This window comes from Labeo rohita, chromosome 6 (genome assembly GCF_022985175.1).
Source record: "Labeo rohita strain BAU-BD-2019 chromosome 6, IGBB_LRoh.1.0, whole genome shotgun sequence".
NCBI classification, from domain to species: Eukaryota; Metazoa; Chordata; class Actinopteri; order Cypriniformes; family Cyprinidae; genus Labeo; species Labeo rohita.
In genome coordinates this window covers 11,758,140-11,778,040 of record NC_066874.1, presented here as the reverse complement: position 1 = coordinate 11,778,040, position 19,901 = coordinate 11,758,140, and the positions used below count along the sequence as shown (strand labels likewise).

At 38.0% G+C, this 19,901-nt stretch overlaps 1 protein-coding gene across 1 annotated transcript in view; it reads left to right on the top strand.

The window, feature by feature from the left end:
* setd5 (SET domain containing 5) overlaps positions 1 to 19,901 on the top strand; it is a 195,018-nt gene that overhangs the window by 159,193 nt on the left and 15,924 nt on the right. The window lies entirely within an intron of this gene.

The following is a 19,901-nucleotide window of genomic DNA, read 5'->3' as shown; positions in this document are numbered from 1 at the left end:
GACTCATTCTCTAAGGTAGAGGAAACTCTTTTGTTACCTCAGGGGTCTCCAGTCCTTCTCCTAGAGCACATGTGTCAAACTCTGGTCCTGGAAGACCACTGTCCTGCAGAGTGTAGCTCCAACCAGCTCCAACACCTGCCTGGAAGTTTCTAACAGAGATTATCTTACTATTAGGAGATAAGAGGGTCTGTAGAACTTAACATTGGAAAAAGCATAATGGCTAACTTGGATCACGTGAGGTACCTCAGCCAATCATATAATGGCAGTAACATCAGTAACCGGCCCTCTCATTTTCACAACAGTTACAGTTTACATTGCATAGTTTCTTGTAAATTAATTAGCTCATCTTGTGAATACATATTACACAAGAAAAACGATTTTGGTGCTTCTCCTAATATCGTGCATAGCGTTTAAAATAGATGATATACAGTTCTGCTCAAAATTATTCATACCCTTGGTAAATTTGATTAAAGAAAGCTGTGAAAATAAGTCTGCATTGTTTATCCATTTGATCTTTCATTCCAGAATTTCATATTGATTTGCTGCTGGAACTTCAAACAGGACTGGGTTCTGTGGTCAGGTGAAACTAAAAAAATTGCTTTTTAGCAGCAAACATAAAAATGTAAACTATAAAAAAAAAGTACCCCATGTGTACAATATAATATACTGCTGTATCTTTAATGTTGTGGCCCTTTTTTCTGCCAAAGATCCTGCATATCTTGTTTAGACAGATGGCATCATGGATTAACAAATACCAACAGATAAAAAATTAAAAAATGACTGTCCCTGATAGAAATCTTATAATGGGCCGTGGTTGGATCCAACAGGACAATGAGCCAAAAAACAAACATCAAAATCAAAACAAAAATGGGTCACTGAGAACAAAACCCAAAACCAAGCTTCTGCCATGGCCCAGTTCCCTGTCCTGAACCCTATAGAAAATGAGTGAAACTTATCAGGCATCATAGGTGAAGACTCAGAGCTGTTGTCATGGCAAAAGGAGGTTGCAAAAAGTATTAAATAAAATAGTATGATTAATTGTGGCCAATGTGTATTAGAAAAAAAAAAAACATTTTTTGAGAGAAAAACATTTTATTCTCAATGAAAGGTTAGATTTTCGTAAATTTTTGAAATAAAAGATCACAATGATTAATGATACAGATTTATTTTCACAGCCTTCTTTAATCATATTTACCAAGGGTATGAATAATTTTGAGCACAACTGTACGTCAGAAAGATGCCATGATATGTTTGTTATCTAACTAAAAACAGATTTTCATTAAACACATACACTATAATACAATATTTTAAATTATTCACATTCTTTATTCATTAAATTGCATTATATCAACACAGGGCACAAGGCACTCATAATAGTCATTACAAAACAAGTCGTCACATTACATTTATATTTTTAGTCACTACATAATATTATACAACATCTATTAATGAATAGCAATGCGACACATTTGCTGGCAGTAATGCCGTAAATAAGTCCTACATGTCGCGACGTCCCCTACTCTGCCTTCTTTCAAAAAACATTTTTGTTAAGGTACAATCTAAGTATTGTTTAGTGTAAAATATGTTAAAGATTAGCAAACATGCTGTGGATTCCTTAAATGATAAACTATTTCTAAAAAAGGCTGTTTATTCAGCGTAGCTGTTGACATCCATGTAAAAAACGACCTCTTTTCTCCCTCCCTGCGTATCAGCTAAGCCACAGCATTAGCATTAGCTGTTACCTTTTTTGGCTAAAGGTTGCAGCCTTACCTTCCAATGGCTTTGTTTCTAGTAATCCCGAAGACCTTGATTAGCTGGTCCAGGTGTGTTTAATTGGGGTTGGAGCTAAACTCTCTTGAACAGCAGTCCTGCACCCCTGTCCTAGAGGGCCACTTTCCTGAAGAGTTTAGTTCAAATACACCTGACTGAAGTTTTTAGTCATCCTTAAGACCTTGGAAGAACTCTGCTTAAAGGTGGCCATCCAGGAACAGAATTTTCCTGCTCCTTCATCTTCTTACTGTCCCCTTCTTCTCCGCTCATTCTTATACCATACCACCATGCTCTTTTCTGAAATCTTTCGATGGTTATCACTCTTATTCTTTCCCTACCTTCTCCTCTTTGTACTTTCACCCTCTATTTAACTTGTCACATCTTGTTCACTCCCTCTGCTCTTCTGTTCACCTCTTTCCCCTACTGTGTTTCCTTTACCCACACTACCTATTTTCAGTTTTACCTCTTCTTCTCACTTGACAGTCTGCCATTGTTTCTTTCTTTGCCGTCAATATTCATGGGTTACTACTGCTACACTATCTATTCTACCTAAACTTTAGATTGGGAAAATATGTGTGTTGTACTTAGAGGAACAAATGTATGCATTTTATTTATTTACTTATTTAAAAATGTATGAAGGACCAAATATGCAAAAATGAAAAAATAAATGCATAAATATTTAAATCAATGAGCAAACTACTTTTGTCATTATTTTTCATTTATTTTACTTTACTTTAATATGTTCAATAATTAGTATGAATTGACTTAATAAATATATAGTAGTATTTAGCATTACTGTTCTACGTTTATTTTAAACTGTTCTACGTTCTATTTAAAGTACCATTACCACAATTACGACAGTGAACTAGTATGGATGCCTTTGAATGACTGCACAAATATGTATAAACACGACAACATAAAGTGGCACATCTTCACAGATAGCATAGCCAAATAAATCCTGCCATTCAAAATTGACAAAAAAAAAAAAATGCTGAATTTACAAATAGTAGTACAAGTAGTACAAATTGCCAAAGAAAATGTATATCTCTCGAACGTGCATTCCAGCCTTGTACAACAAAGTGAAAGATGATATTCTGAAGGAGATAAAAGACATATCCTTTTACTCTGCCACTACTGTGTGGTCAAGTTTAAATGTGATACCATACATGCGCTTGACCATACATTGCACAACTCTTGACTGGACACTGTAGTCCAGAGAGACCAGATACATTCCCCGGAGTCATTCTGCACGATCCGACCTGGCCATTGGTTTGCACATTGTCCCTGATGTAAAACTGGAAGTAATGGCAATCTGCCAGCAGAATTCCCTCCAGTATTCCAGTAGTGGGAGATGAACTTGTTGGAGATCACATCCTCCAGAGCCCTTAAATCTGGAAACTGTGGTTCTTGTCATCAAGATAGTCTTCAAAGTTTGGTACTTCTAACAGTTACCTAAGCATCAACCACTGAAACGTGACAGAGGCATTTTGAATGCCAAAGGCCATACATAGACTGTTATGCTGTTAGAAATCTGTTAAGGGTTACAAATGCAGGGTACTTACCAAAGACTGGGACTTGCCAGTACTTCTTCCGTAGATCCAACTTAGTAAAAAAAAAAACAAGCTGACCCAACCGTACAATCCTCCATTCAAGGAAATGGTAAGGAATCAGGCTCAGTTATATTATTCACTTTTTTTTTTTTATTAATGCTTGAGATGATACTGAATACCGCAGAATACTTCCTGATTACCTTATCACTACTTTGTTCTATGCATAGGTAGGAAACACGTGACTCCAAATTAGCTAGTATGGTGGAGTTAGATGACATTAGACAGATTTACAGCAGTAGTAATGCATACACTGTCAAAAGTCCCTTCAACATGCTAAAATGACATAGGCAAGTTTTACATCAACGATCAGGGGTGCAAAATTAGCACTACTCAGCTTTTTAACAATGCAAGGGCTGGAAAACTGTACCTGCATAGGTGAACCAGGTACCGCAAGAAGGACTAACTATGCTGAGCAATTCCCTTTTTTATAGAAGCATTTTAAAAATGCTTTTCCAACGAATCCTGGACTCCTGCTGAAAATGATAAATAAAACGACCGCTACAAAAAATGCAACAAAAAGCCCGCAAAGCTGTTGTTGTTCCATCCTGATGGATGACAGCTAAGCAGAATCCCGGAAAATAAACCATGGAACTTTGACCAATGAGAGGTCAGTTTACTCGTGCGTGACTTGTATTAACACATGTGGTCCATTTAGAAACTTTGCCGTGTGAAAGCGAACCGCACCGAGAATAATTTTAATAATTTTAATCCCTGTTTTGGGACAAAGCAATCGATCCCCTGGTAAAAAAAAAAAAAAACATATGCTGGTAGGTATGTTTTGATGCTGGAATGCTGGTCCTTTGCTGGTTTATGCTGGTCCTTAGCTGGTTTAAGCTGGTCCTTTGCTGGTTTTTGCTGGTCATGTTGCTGGTCAAGGACCAGCATGAACCAGCATAAACCAGCTAAGGACCAGCATAAACCAGCAAAGGACCATCTTAAACCAGCACCAAAACCTACCTAACCAGCATCCCAGCATCAAAACATACCTACCAGCATATGCTGGTTTTTTCACCAGGGTCTACAGGTGTGAAAGCACCCTAAGTAAACTACTAAACTTTACAGGGCATGGCCTTTGAAATCTTCCATCAACAATAGTTTCCGTAGATCAGGGATAGGCAACGTCGGTCCTGGAGTACTGATAACCTGCAGAGTTTAGATCCAACCCTGAAAAAAAACACTCCTCTGGCTGTAGCCTTTAGCGATCCTGAAGACCTTGTTTAGCTTGTTCCAGTGTGTTTGATTAGGTTTGGAGCTAAACTCTGCAGGACAGCGGCACTCCTGGACCGAGGTTGCCTAGCCCTGCCACAGATCATCAAATGTCATTGCTTTATTTACAAAGTACAGTTTTTCAAATAGTGCACAATTCTCCCTAATGAACTGCTAAGGACTGCTTATCATGCTTTTGCCTATATGCATCAGGCACCAATTTGTACAGCTGGAGCACTGCAGACTTGACAGCATTGTAATCCAACAATGCTGTCATTGGCTTGGGCAGCAATATTACACTGAACCAAAATGGCCCATATGTGTTATGGCCAATTTAATTTAGTTACAATATAATGCAATGCACTGAAGTAGGAACACTATCAAAGGGAGGGCAAGACCAAGAAAGTGGATCCGGCATAGTACTCAGTACCTGGACCTTGACATCTAGCCTGCCCAGCTTAATATCTCAGTTTGCTTCTAGTCTCATATTTCTGTTACTTTAGCTCCAGATCTTTTAAATGAAACATGATCATGGGATCACCATCTGAACCCCTTTCTCTACTACCCTTGGTACCTGCTTTTACTGATGCCTGCTTCCACAAGTTTACAGTACAATTCTTTTTTGATCATTTATTTCTTTGCCTCCTTAACATAATTTTTTTTAAAAGTCTGCAATTATAAATTTTTGGCAACTGTTATGTTCCTGTATGGTTGATTGCAAAGTACACATTACCAAATCAAGTTCCATAATTGGGCACTGGACAAGTTTAAAGCTGCTAAGGCAGAGCAAACTGAAGAGTTATGGATTTCCAGCAAACTGTGCAGAGTGATGGCATGAGCTCAGGACACAGAGGTTATCACAAGACTTGGCATTCAGACAGAGAGACAGACAGCAGGTGAGAAAAACACTCTGACACCAACAGTGCAGAGCGTTATAGATAAAAAGCAAGTGATCAAACTGTGCAGAGTGATGGCATGAGCTCAGGACACAGAGGTTATCACAAGACTTGGCATTCAGACAGAGAGACAGACAGCAGGTGAGAAAAACACTCTGACACCAACACCAACTAGTACAAAACCAATGAGCAGCCACCATATTAAGAAAAATAGTAAAAACAAATAGACACCAGAGTGGAAAAGACAGCTAACAAACCCAAGTCCTGACAAACGGATTACGCAATCTATGCACGCAAACACAGGAAGAAAGCTCATACAAATATGTGTCATATAAATATGCTAAAATCCTATGCCCAAGAGACAGGGTACAGTACAGTATATATGTCCAGATGCAGATGGTCTCAACATCTTCATATGTTGTTTCTCTTTTGGTGGTGATTGCTGAATTCAGAAATTTTTTAACATTTAAGGTTCTGAAAGATTTTGAAAAGATAGAAATCCGTGTTAAAATGGTAAAAAGATTGATTGAATTGCAAATTTTGAAGTATAACTAAATATAAAAATATGGACCAGTTTAACGTTATATTATTGGCTTGGAAAATGTGTTAATTTGACTAGAAATATCTGAGACAGGAAAGCACTGTTCCAGTCGGATGAGACTTCTGTGTTCAAGGCAAGGCAAGACAAGGCAAGTTTATTTATATAGCACACCTGAGGACTGGTGTGATATGCTCAGATTTTCTGGTTCTAGTCAGAATCCTGGCAGCAGCGTTCTGGATGAGCTGCAGCTGTCTAATGGTCTTCTTGGGAAGGCCAGTGAGGAGACCATTACAATAATCCACCCTGCTTGTGATAAAGGCATGAACAAGTTTTTCCAAGTCTTGACTGGAAACAAAACATCTAATTCTTGCAATATTTTTGAGATGATAGTATGCTGATTTAGTTACTGCTTTGACATGACTACTGAAATTAAGGTCTGACTCCAGAATCACACACAAGATTCCTGACTTGATTTTTAGTCGATTGATCCCTAGAGTCAGGGTATGCATTCATGTTAAGAACTTCCTCTTTGCTTTCAAATGCAATGACTTAAGTTTTCTCCTTGTTTAACTGAAGGAAGTTCTGGCACATCCAACTGTTAATTTCATCAATGCATTGGCAGAAGGAATCAATGGGGCTGTAGTCATTTGGTGATAAGGCTAGGTAAATCTGGGTATCATCAGTATAGCTGTGATAGGCAATTTGGTTCTTTCTCATTATTTGACTTAGTGGGAGCATATACAGGCTAAACAAGAGTGGCGCAAGAATTGAGCCTTGAGGGACTCCGCATATCATGGACATCCACTTAGACTTATGCTCTCCTATACTCACATAATAACCTCTCTAAGTATGACCTGAACCAATTGAGAGCCATCCCAGAAAGCCCAACCTAGTTTTTCAGTTTCTCTAGAAGAATGTTATGATCGACAGTGTCAAATGCAGCTCTAAGATCTAGTAGTACCAGCACTGATATTTTGACAGAATCAGAATTTAGGCGAATATCATTTATTATCTTAACGAGTGCTGTCAGAGAGCATTTTACTGGGAATTTGACTTGGGAGGTTTGTTAATCTCTCAACAGTAGCAAAAAGAGTTTGAGTTTTGTTTAGGTCACTGTTCATAAGGTTTGAGAAGAACTTCAGAAAAAGGTGGATAGAAAAGTAAATGAAGTTACAAAGACAGATTAATTTTTTTCTTTTCCTTTTCCTCATATGGAGGACTATGTAGATACAATGACATTTGCTACTTTAATTTCGAAATTTGACTTATTTAAGGGCTGTTGGCAGGCATTCTTAAGCCTCCCATACAACTGTAATATCTGCTTTTGTTACACTAAGGCTTTTCAACTCCAGTTCAGGCAGGCCAGTGTCTCACTGATTTTAGCTCTAATGTTAAGTAAACACACCCAAACAAGCTTATGAAGGTGTTCATAATTAGTTGCAAATTACAGACAAGCTGGTCAATTTGGGTTTGGTACTATTGTCTGAAAGACACTGGCCCTCCAGAACTGAGGTTGAAGAGCTCTTTGTTATACCCGAACAATCTGCTTCAATAAGGTGATGGCTTTCGAATAGCAAAACATCATGCTTCATTGTTTGATGAATAAGGTTTTTGCAGGCATTCCTAACTTTACTTTCATACTTAGTTTTTCTCCAACTGGGATGAACATCTAAATATGTTTCGTACAGTGTTTTACCGCTAACACGTGTAGCGTCTGGACCAATCAGACATACATTAATTGTTACATTTAACAAATAGTCTTTAAACACAACAGGCCAGCTACATGCTGGAGCTCTGGAGACAACCCCCCCCAAAGCAACTAACACCCCAAAAGGGCTCAGTTGCCAGGACAACGATCTGATATCACAGGTTTTATGGCCTCAAGGAATGCAAACGGAGCACACTACATTTCTCTATAGGAAAGACACAATGCCTATAGAAATGGACTCTTTCCTACTCATTCACAGACAAACCTTTCGTTGACCTTCCTATCACACATAGCCCAGGTCATTGTGTACAGTATTACTGCATTGTATTTTAAGTTTGTCTGTTGTATTTGTATTTGTCTTTCTACTGTTTTATGCATGTATTATGATAGATGACTAGTAGTATAACCCACCTATGTCATGCTTGGACTCTTTGAGTTCGTATTTTAATGATCTAAAAGATGGTGTAAATTAGATGTTGATACCTTTGCAACATGTTAGTGTTTTAAGAAACCTTAGTAGTTTTTGCATCAACACCCAATCGAATTACATATGCAAATTACCATGCTCACAGACAAAGAGTAGTAAACTTTCTCTCCAAAGGTGAAAGTTACCATTGGTTCATGGACCTCCTGGAGGCACAGCCTCCAGAGAGTTTAAAGGCATCGACCCCTCCTTCTTCTTCTCTCTCTTCACTTTCTTCACTCGTCTGCAACATCTACCGATTGCTGCCCGTGTGGAGGAACCCACGGGGAGCCTGAGCCGGCACAGGGCGTGCCCGGCGGGCCCGACAGGCTCAACACACAGAGCTGTGGCTCTCGACCACAAAGAGCCAGACAGTTCCACTCAACCCTGGAATTCATCTTAATGACTCGCCCCAGCCAGTCAGTGGTTCTTGGAGAACCTAAGAAGATGAGCTAGAACTCTTCAGGACTTCCCTAAGCGTGCGCCAGGCCTTGCGGCCTTGTCTTTCCATTCCCCAAAGATCACAGGACTTCAGCTGGGTCCCTCTCAGCTCTTGGTTCTTCTTCACTTTTCACATGGGGTGAAACTCCCAGTCACCATCGAGTCAGAACATCTTTGGAGTTCATCACTCTTTGGACCCAGAAGAACGTGATCACGATTCCAAAACCACCACTGCTCCAACCATCAAGACCTTCACCAGAGACTGCATTTGGACACTTGTTCAACGACCAAGGCAATGCAAGTATTGTACATTTAACTAAACAAACAGAGGTTTAGTATAAGCTGTAGACAGCACTGATGGTTTCACAGCAGGTGGTTAACTGACTCTTTTCATAGCTTCATTCTCTTGTCTCTCTCTAACTGCTTCTCACTGACCATTCCCCCATGTATGAGTGATTTCATGTTTGTTTGTTTAGATTAGTTATGTGTTAGTCCTTCGTTAATAAACTATTGTGCACAAATTACATGAGTTTTGATTCTGATTCTGCCTTGCAAATTAATGTCCCTTTACGATTCCGATTCGAACTACTTGCTCTAATGCAATGGTACTTTAAGAAAGTTATTTTCTGTGGCCAAGAAAATATCATTTCTTAGAGTTGATATAAAGATTATACTGAATGTTCGCTGAGCAAACAGATTAGTTGATGGAAAATTGATTCTGCTACAGTTACTACTGGCAGCTGATATAAGTAATTGTAATTAATCATAATTAATTGTAATTGTTTATATACATTTCCCTTTGAGCTTAAATCGCGACACACGATTTCAGAATTCAGAAGGGACACAGTTACCTACAGTGGCATGCGAAAGTTTGGGAACCCCTTGCAGAATCTGTGAAAATGTGAATATTTTTATCAAAATAAGAGAGATCATTCAAAATGCATGTTATTTTTTATTTAGTACTGTCCTCAGTAAGATGTTTTACATTATTAAAGATGTTTACATATAGTTCACAAGAAAAAAGCTGAAGTTATAAAATAAAGCTGAATAACCCCCTTTAAAAGTTTGGGAACCCTTGGTTCTCAATACTATGTGTGGTTATACCTAGATGATCTACGCCTGTTTTTTTTTTTGTTTTGTTTTGTTTTGTGATGGTTATTCATGAGTCCCTTATTTGTTCTGAACAGTTAAACTGAGCGCTGTTCTTCAGAAAAATCCTCCAGGTCCTGCAGATTCTTCAGTTTTCCAGCATCTTTTGCATATTTGAACCCTTTCCAGCAGTTATTGTAGGGTTTTAGATCTATCTTTTCACAACTGTTAAATACTACTATTAAAAAAAGGTATTTTTTTCAGACATTCACTGATGCTCCAAGAGGAAAAGAAAAGGATGAAGATGTCAAAATGTTTCTTATTTTGTTGAAATATACAGTGGGTACGGAAAGTATTCAGACCCCCTTAAATTTTTCACTCTTTGTTATATTGCAGGCATTTGCTAAAATCATTTAAGTTCATTTTTTTCCTCATTAATGTACACACAGCACCCCATATTGACAGAAAAACACAGAATTGTTGACATTTTTGCAGATTTATTAAAAAAGAAAAACTGAAATATCACATGGTCCTAAGTATTCAGACCCTTTGCTCAGTATTTAGTAGAAGCACCCTTTTGATCTAATACAGCCATGAGTCTTTTTGGGAAAGATGCAACAAGTTTTTCACACCTGGATTTGGGGATCCTCTTCCATTCCTCCTTGCAGATCCTCTCCAGTTCTGTCAGGTTGGATGGTAAATGTTGGTGGACAGCCATTTTTAGGTCTCTCCAGAGATGCTCAATTGGGTTTAAGTCAGGGCTCTGGCTGGGCCATTCAAGAACAGTCACGGAGTTGTTGTGAAGCCACTCCTTCGTTATTTTAGCTGTGTGCTTAGGGTCATTGTCTTGTTGGAAGGTTAACCTTCGGCCCAGTCTGAGGTCCTGAGCACTCTGGAGAAGGTTTTCGTCCATTATATCCTTGTACTTGGCCGCATTCATCTTTCCCTCGATTGCAACCAGTCGTCCTGTCCCTGCAGCTGAAAAACACCCCCACAGCATGATGCTGCCACCACCATGCTTCACTGTTGGGAGTGTATTGGACAGGTGATGAGCAGTGCCTGGTTTTCTCCACACATACCGCTTAGAATTAAGGCCAAAAAGTTCTATCTTGGTCTCATCAGACCATAGAATCTTATTTCTCACCATCTTGGAGTCCTTCAGGTGTTTTTTCATGTGTCTTGCACTGAGGAGAGGCTTCCGTCGGTCCACTCTGCCATAAAGCCCTGACTGGTGGAGGGCTGCAGTGATGGTTGACTTTCTACAACTTTCTCCCATCTCCCGACTGCATCTCTGGAGCTCAGCCACAGTGATCTTTGGGTTCTTCTTTACCTCTCTCACCAAGGCTCTTCTCCCCCGATAGCTCAGTTTGGCCAGACGGCCAGCTCTAGGAAGGGTTCTGGTCGTCCCAAACGTCCTCCATTTAAGGATTATGGAGGCCACTGTGCTCTTAGGAACCTTAAGTGCAGCAGAAATTTTTTTGCAACCTTGGCCAGATCTGTGCCTTGCCACAATTCTGTCTCTGAGCTCTTCAGGCAGTTCCTTTGACCTCATGATTCTCATTTGCTCTGACATGCACTGTGAGCTGTAAGGTCTTATATAGACAGATGTGTGGCTTTCCTAATCAAGTCCAATCAGTATAATCAAACACAGCTGGACTCAAATGAAGGTGTAGAACCATCTCAAGGATGATCAGAAGAAACGGACAGCACCTGAGTTAAATATATGAGTGTCACAGCAAAGGGTCTGAATACTTAGGACCATGTGATATTTCAGTTTTTCTTTTTTAATAAATCTGCAAAAATGTCAACAGTTCTGTGTTTTTCTGTCAATATGGGGTGCTGTGTGTACATTAATGAGGGAAAAAAATGAACTTAAATGATTTTAGCAAATGGCTGCAATATAACAAAGAGTGAAAAATTTAAGGGGGTCTGAATACTTTCCGTACCCACTGTATATATACATTTTCTCCATTTAGTACTGCCCTTCGGAAGCAACAGAAGATACTTGTATGTTTCCCAGAAGACAAATTAAGTACAATCTACACTGATCTTCAAATTAAAAAAGTTTTCACCCCCCAGGGGTGATTTTAATAATTTCAGCTATTTTTTTGTCTTGTGGATTATATGTAAACATCTTTTATGTAAAATATCTTACTCAGGACAGTACTAAATAAAAAATAACATTTTGCATGATCGCTCTTATTTTGTTAAATTTATTCACATTTTCACAGATTCTGCAAGGGGTTCCCAAACGTTCGCATGCCACTGTATAATACGTTTCTGCTGTAGCTGTCAAAATGCAGACTATTGTGCAGTTTCCTGTACCAGATATCAAGTGGCAGTTGAGACGACTGTCATTTTTCAAGGAAGTTCTTTAAACCTTAACTGACTGAGAAGGAGGCTTTGACTTTGCTATTTGCCTTGAAAAATGTTGTGGCTTTCCAACCAACACATAATACACTGGGCGGTGATAGTTCAGGAATTTTAAGTTTGAGAGGGGAAAAGTGATTGTTTTAGTAGATATCTTGTACCTGGTATGTGTAGACATCCGCAGACCACCTGAAGATAAAAAATTACATCATGCAGACAGCGTGTGACCATTGTGGAATGCAGACAGCCCAAGTATACTTTGGGCTTTAGGCATATCTCTTCAAACTTCAAGAGATCTATTAGTTCACTGGCATTAATCTTACAGTTGATCTTACAGTGGTTAATCTCTCCATCACTATAACACTAAAGTTGTTGAAGTGACAGTTTCACACTGTCTATCAAGATCTACTCATAGCTTTAGCTGCTGCTTAATTACTGGTTCTACTAGAACTGAAATAAAAGAGGCTAATTTGTCCATTTAAATAAAATTGGAAAATGGTTCAGCAAGCAGGCAAAACATCTTTGCTTCTTACTTGCTTCACTGCAGTACTTCCAACACTATAGGGACAGACTGCAAAACATTATAACCGGATGCATTCTCAATTGTTGTTACACAGCAGTGCATAATTTTTTATTGTGCATCTGCAATATTAAATGAATGTTTCACTCAAACATTTTAAACATGGATAGCAAAGCATACCACACATAAATACAATGTCTAAATATATGAAGTGGACATGGTACTTCAAATGTAATTTCAGGAGTAGCTGCATTGTTGTTTATATTTCTTGAAAAATCAAGGTGTATTGCTGTGACCTTGAACAGCTAATCTGCAGACAAGAGAGAAATATAACCCCCATTAAAAACAAAAGCTAAATCTAAACACTATTTGAATTATTAATGATACACCACTGCAGTCTGGAGAACAAAAATATCCATGAAATATAATTCTGTCTTCATGATGCAACGAAAGATGATCTTACTCAATGTTCCCATTTGAAACACACGTAAATATGATATTTGTTTTGTAACATGTTTTACTATATACAGACTGTGTTGTGTATGTGACAGACTTAATAACTCCCTCCTCTGTTTGCCCTCTACCATATTTCTTTGCCATTACTTTTACCATAGATTTCTTTACCATATTTTGTTGCTATTGCGATTTATCTGTCTATCTGCTTTATATGTTATGTAGAGTTCAACAGCAGAGAAATAAGGTAACGAAAGATAGCATTCCTTAACTTAGCAAGGTAAGGAAATGGAGCTATTTTTACCTTATTGACCGCTGCAATAAATAGCAATGCTCGCAAATGCTACTCAGGAGCTGCTGGAAGAGTTCAAGGAAGCTTAAGTCTATAAGTGTAAAATAAATGAAACAACATCAGTGTAAATAAATGAGTCTTATTTTTATTATTCAAGAATTTACAATTTATTTATATATATATATGTATATATATATATATATACAGCATAAATGAGTACACTCCCTCTGAATAAATATAAAATTTATTTTAAAATAAAATAAATTAGCCAATTTTGTTTAAATAAAGGATTGCAGAAATGAGTACACCTTATATTTAATTTAAATGCATAGTATTCTAGTACTTAGTATGTCCTCCAGAACTGAAAGTACACTACTCTGACCCTTCTTGGCATTGTGGGTAGAAGTTAATGAGAAATTTTTACATCTGTCCTGTTTAACTGGAGGACGACCTTCCTTAAATGCCCTGTCTTTAATGGGAGGTTTTGCTCAGCTTGTCTCTACAGAATCCCCCACAGCCACTCAGAGAGTGAAATGCATGTCTACTGAAGGATTTTCACCTTGGGAGAATGAATATCTTCATTGTCACGCTGAAAAAAAGCCCAATAATGCAGGGAATGAGCAGAGCAGGGTTGGGGCCATTCATGAATTGAATTGAGAATGAATGGTAAATTCCAATTCACTTCCTGGAATGGAATTGGAATTGGAATTGCATGCAGCTGACAGGAAATGGAATTGGAATTGAATTGGAATGTCAGGAAACAGAATTGAAATAAAATAAATTCCACTAAATTCCACTTGAGATATTTAGGCCTGAGAGATGCAGTCTTAGCGATGCCAAATTTCAGGAAATGATGATAATTCGATGCAATAAAAAGTGAATGAAATACATGAATGAGCATGACTTTTTTTTGTGAGTTGAGACATATATTATGTGGTAATCATATATTGAATGTATAGTACATCCAGAAACTTATCACCACTGTCATTCAATTATTAATTCATAATGTACAGTTCTCATTTTTATTTACTTGCATTTGATCAACTCTATTTCATACATTACTTGGTATTTGTAAAGCATCATAAATAAAGTTCAAATGTATGTCTCTAAATGCAATCACAAATAAATGCTCAGAAACAGCAATAAACGGAATTCAGTGGAATTTCCCTGAATTGAATTACACTTCCTGTAATTCCAATTCAATTCCAACTCTGTTTCCTGTAATTGTTGTTGAATTCCAATTCCAATTCCATTTTCTTCTTTGAATTGGAATTGTTGAGTTCATTCCTGAATTGACCCCAACCCTGGAGCAGAGGGTAGCATCTTCATCATTTCAGTTTTTTGTAGTAAATTACACAGTGGTTTGTGACTTCATGACAGCAACTCTCACACCTTCAGCACTCATACATCCCTATATAAGAGCTTTACTACCACTGAACGTCACTGTGGTAACCAGGCACTTCTCACAGTACTCCTCCTCTAGCAACACCAGAACATTTTGGATGCTTTTGGATCCGAAATGATCGACTTGGTCTCTTGAGACCAGAGTATGGATTCCCAGAAGTCTATATTTTGTAAATTTAGGCTTTGGAAGAGGTTAAATGAGTTTATTGTGATTTGGCTACAGTAGGCAATTCTAGTGGTGACAACAACCATGCATGTCACTTCTGCAGGCTGCGTCGTACTCTGTGAGATAAAGTATCACTCTTTTCATAGCTTTTGCTGGCTCTGAGACACTTGCATGGCATTTCTCCAGCTCTTTTTCTAGCAAAAATTCACTCATCACTAAATAAAAATGTAACGAGTGGGGCGGGGCCGAGAGCCATGGGAACAGAGCAAGGCCAGTAGAGTATAATGTTAATGAGCGACACCTACTCGCTGCCGTGCTCCGGGGTCGAGGAGGGGTGGCTGCCATCCAAGAGGAAGCGGAGGAGTCTGCGCCGTTCGCCAGGAGGCCGGAGCCTGCTGCCGTCCGTCATGTTGGGGATGAGCAGAGAACGGAGGAGGAGCTGCCGGCTGCCCTCAAGCCAGGGGAGCGTTGAGCCATCCACCAAAGGATGTCCAGTACCATCGCATGGCACCGTGAGTCAAAGATGCTCAGCTGGTTGAGGACCGAGCGGAAGTGTGTCCAGAACCGGACCAAGAGTTTGTTTTTGGGGTTTTTTTCCCTCTCTCCCCTCTCTCGTTTCTGTCTCTCCTCATCCTTCCGTCTCCTTTTCTCTCGACTCATCTGTCCTTACCCCTAGGTACACCCCCCCCCCCCCAAAGCGCAGTCTCGAGGGTGTAAGTCTAAGTATAAAAAACTTTTAACTGTCAGGAAATTACTTATCTTTGTTTTGGTTCAATATATGTATCTGTTGATCAAAAATAGCCTTAAACCTACACTTTTTTTTGTTTTTGTTTTATTTAGTAACTTTCAGGAGGGTGTACTCATGTTTGCAACACAACATTTTATCACTTTAATAAGAAAATCTTATTTAGCTGAGGAATTTTGACATTCTTCTTTGGTAACTGATCAAGCAGGCTTGTTGGAGCATTATATCTCCAAAAAACCCTAACATGTCTTCTAAGTAAAGAGTAATTGCTGAATTTGTTAAGTTTTAGAGGAGGTGTACTCATTTATGCTGTGCACTGTATATAGCCATCTCGGTCAAAAATGAGTTAATGATACTGAGTGCTCCTGACACATAGTATACGTCCATCAAATACTTTTACTTTAAACTCGCTTTTTCAGCCTCAGCCCAATCAGAAGTACCAGTACTTACAGAGAAACCTATCATAAATTCATAATTAATCATAAATTAATTTAATTATATACTATCATCTATAAAATTCTATCAAATTTAATCATACAGCATAAAATAAATTAATTTAAATGTCTGAGGTTTCTTTTTACTTGTATTTTCAGAATGTCCAATCCTTGATTACTTTTGTAACTAACAAACTGACACACTGTTCAGTGAGATTTAATGAGTCATTTGAGGCAAAAATGGTGATTGATTGATTGCAGTACAGTTAATTGTGTTTATAAATCATGAAAACATTATAGCACATTATTTTATTATAGTATGTAAATGGAATTTTGGAGGAAAAGTGCTATGGACATGCTATTTTGGCTGAATACATATATGTATTTTATTAGCATTATTTTTTCACATATTTGACCTTTATTCTACACTGCTTTTCTGTTCTCCTAAAAATGGTCTGTTGACTTCCTGGTTCCTCCCTCAGAAATTCGCAATGGTATCAGAAGTAGCTTGTTGTAGTCCCTATCACCTGTTTGTTGTAGGCCTTAAAAAATGAATTCTGTAAAACACAATTTCTTTCTTTACATTGAACCTTGAGGGTTGTAACTTTGCAGATGTTGTTTATGCTCAAACAGCCACATCACACACAAACTAGTTAAAGTTAAAAACGTGAGATCGTAATCTATGACCCCTTTAAAATAGTAAGACAATGTTATATTTCAGGCATTCAACAACCATTACATGAACCTCTACACTATTTGCATTGCTGTAAGACTATTATTCTGTACAAGCACTTGTACTAACTGACACCCAGTATATTGACAAATTTGAGGATATGTGAATATATTCAGATATATTCTTACATGAATTATTGTACAGAAAAGGACCAGATTTTAAAGATCAAGAACAGGTAACAGCTCCTTTATGATGCAGTAATTCATGTGGTGATTTTCTGCTTTTCTAAGATTCACTGGCATTAAGGTTTATGAAGATGTATTTTATCCATTATGTAGAAAAACAAATTGACATCTTGGGGAGTGCACGGTGTTTAGGATCAGCTGAATCAGGCTAAAGTCTGAAATTATTACAGGAGGTGAAGATACTTACTATGACCTTGCAAAACAAAAACCCTGAAATGCAAGATAGAGAATTCTTCATTACTTAGATGGTGTTAAAATATTGGATCTATTTGCCTTTTTAGTGCAATCTAATGCATGAATTTATACTAGTGTTCCTTGTGCTATTCACCTGGTAAAAGGTACTTACAGAGGAGTGAGAAATCAAATACTCGGATGACACAGTCATCACTGATTATACAAACTCGGATAGGCAGCTTCAATTTGAATTAGATAAGTTGTGGTGCAGGGTGAATTATATGGAACTGAATGCCTCAAAGATGAGGAGATGGTCATTGATTTCCGTAAGTAAAGATCTACCATCTACCATCAAGGCATTATATGTCAGCAGTCAGGAAATAATGGTGCAAGAATATAAATATATGGGAACCACCATCGATCAAAGACTCATTTTCAAACCAAATACTGAGAAGATTTTTCAAATCCCAGTAATGTCTCTACTTCCTTCAAAAACTTTGCAAGCTCCAGGTTCATCAGTCTGTTCCTTTAACATATTGGCTTGGTTTAGAGGAATGAAAAATATTACCATAAGCACTCTCCACAAGATCATAAGTGTAAGCACCAAAATCACTGGTTCAGGCCAGGAAGACAATTTACAATAACTGAGTCAAGGCACATTTTATTTATATAGCACTTTTTACAAAACAGATTGTGTCAAAGCAGCTTTACAGCATTGAAAAGAAAATTAATGTGTTGATAATGCAAGAGAACAATCAAACACTCAATTTTCAGTTAATGTCAGTTCATCATTGATTCAGTGATGAAATCATCCAGCTCAGTTCAGTTCAAATAGTATTTGTACAATCAAGTTGACAATATAGCCAGGAATAAAGTGTCCCCAACTAAGCAAGCCAGAGACAACAGTGACAAGGAACCAAAACTCAATCAGTGACAGAAGTGGAGAAGAAAACCTTGGAAGAAACCAGGATCAGTTGGCAACTGGGCCAATTCTCCTCTGGCCAGATGAAACTAGCATGATGTGGTTTAATTCTGGACTGCAACAAAATCAGATCAGAGAGGACTCGTCTGGTTCCTGTGGTCTGAGCCATTGGACATCTAGGTGATGAGGTCTTCACAGGGCATCTGTCTCTGGGGCTCATCTAGTTGACATGGTCTCCACTGACATTCAGAGCTGTAGAGGTCATCTCTTAGGTGCTGATCCACCATCTGGACTGGATACTGAGTGGTTGCTAAAGGAACTTAAATAGCACAGGACACTATGCACATCTTGTATTTCTAATACATTCTCCCAGGCTGTAGATCAGGGGTGCCCAACCCTGTTCCTGGAGATTTACCTTTCTGCAGAGTTCAGTTCCAACCCTGATCAAACAGACCTGTCTGTAATTATAACTAGTTCCTCCTTCAGATCCTAATTAGTTGGTTTACTTGTATTTGATCAGGGTTGGAGCTGAACTCTGCAGGAAGGTAGATCTCCAGGAACAGGGTTGGGCACCCCTGCTGTAGAACAAAATGTCCAATAGTGTTTTGTTTATGTCACATATGTCATCAAGTCTAATAGATTCCCACTTCAGATGCAATATGACTGTTACTACAGAAAAAAAGAGTGATTTTTAGTTATGCAGATGATGTGTAGTTTAAAAAGGATGTAATTTATGTAGGTGCATGGCACCAGTGTTATCTTTCCTGTTTAAATGTTTACAATGTTTGACCTTCTCCATAGCATTTAAATTACAGCATTCTGTGCAGAATTCAAATGGGTCAGATATGTTTTGTGCTGGTAACTTGCACATATGATCTGCTCTGTGCTATCATGTCTCTGGATTAGAGCACACTGTATGTGTGTGTGTGAGCGCGCCTCAGACGTTTGTGTGACACTAATGAGAATCCAGATTTCATTCAGCCCAAAGGAAAACATAATTAGACTGAATCATTCATTATTCCTTACAGCGCACAATGTGCTATTCACTATATAGAAAACAGTGAATGTACGAACAAGTGACCAATTTCAGACGCAGTTTTACAGTCCTTTTATCATGTAGTGGCCGGGGACCTTGAGAAAAGCATTTGATTGAACAGAAAATCTTATGTGAATAAAACTGTAATAATCGGTAACTACATTTAAGTTCACAAACCTGTTTTTCTTCTTTTTTATGTTCAAGGAATCATGCTTCCCTTGTCTGAACAAATACAGACAAATAAAAAAAATAAAAATAAAACTTCTTATGATTACTTGTATTATTTTTCTTTAATTCTACATTACATTTCATTATTTTTAGACCAAACATTTTAGATTTTTTTCTTTGTTTTGAACTTGATATTGTTCCGAATTTTCTTTAAATAGGCCTTGTTAAAGAAATTTGGTCATTTAAGTTTTTATGAAATTGTTTGATGCAAAGAGGGATGCTGAGTATTAGCCTAATTCTGTTTGGTTAACTGCAGTCTGTTTTTTTTTTTTTTTTTAAATTCTTCAATTAGAAATTTATTTTGTTCTGAATTTTTTAATTATTAAAATGTCATCAAAGTTGTGAACTTTATCTTTAAATAAAACTTTTAAGTAGTCATCCATCTATCCATTCTATTATCCATAACTCTTTATCCTTATTAGGATCACATGGAGCTGAAACCTGACCCAGCATCTTGAGCCACAGGCAAGCAGCTCCTGGATGGCCAGTTCATCACAACACAAGGCTCACACACA